The 358-nt window shown below is 43.9% G+C and overlaps 1 non-coding gene across 1 annotated transcript; it reads left to right on the top strand.

The window, feature by feature from the left end:
• Positions 1 to 133, top strand: LOC126033307 (small nucleolar RNA SNORA51). The gene has a single exon (XR_007504414.1). It is a non-coding gene; the product is annotated as a small nucleolar RNA SNORA51 (small nucleolar RNA).
• The last annotated feature ends 225 nt before the right edge of the window (positions 134 to 358 follow it).

The raw sequence follows: 358 nt of genomic DNA, 5'->3' as shown, positions 1-358 counted from the left end.
GGCCTCCCAATGCTTACTACAGGCTGTGTTCTTTACACTGACTGTATAGAAAGAAGAGGTACAGTAAATGCTTCCCATATACACCTCAAACCAGGTCCTTTGCCTGGTCTGTATTGTGAATGGGGGGACAAAAAAAACTTTTCAAAAGTTAAAAAATGGAATTTTCATCTGCCTCAGCAATTTTACTTCTTGAATCTATCCAGAGAACTCAAAAACATTTATTCAAGACACATAACATATACAGGGGCTGGAGCGGTGGTGCAAGCCATAAGGCATCTACATGCCTAGGACGAACCACGGTTCGAACCCCAGGGACCCATATGGCACCCCAAGCCAGGAGCAATTTCTGAGCACATAG

This window comes from Suncus etruscus, chromosome 16, assembly GCF_024139225.1.
Source record: "Suncus etruscus isolate mSunEtr1 chromosome 16, mSunEtr1.pri.cur, whole genome shotgun sequence".
Taxonomy (NCBI): domain Eukaryota; kingdom Metazoa; phylum Chordata; class Mammalia; order Eulipotyphla; family Soricidae; genus Suncus; species Suncus etruscus.
Note: the sequence above shows the minus strand (reverse complement) of the source record. Positions and strands in the feature narration are given on the sequence as shown.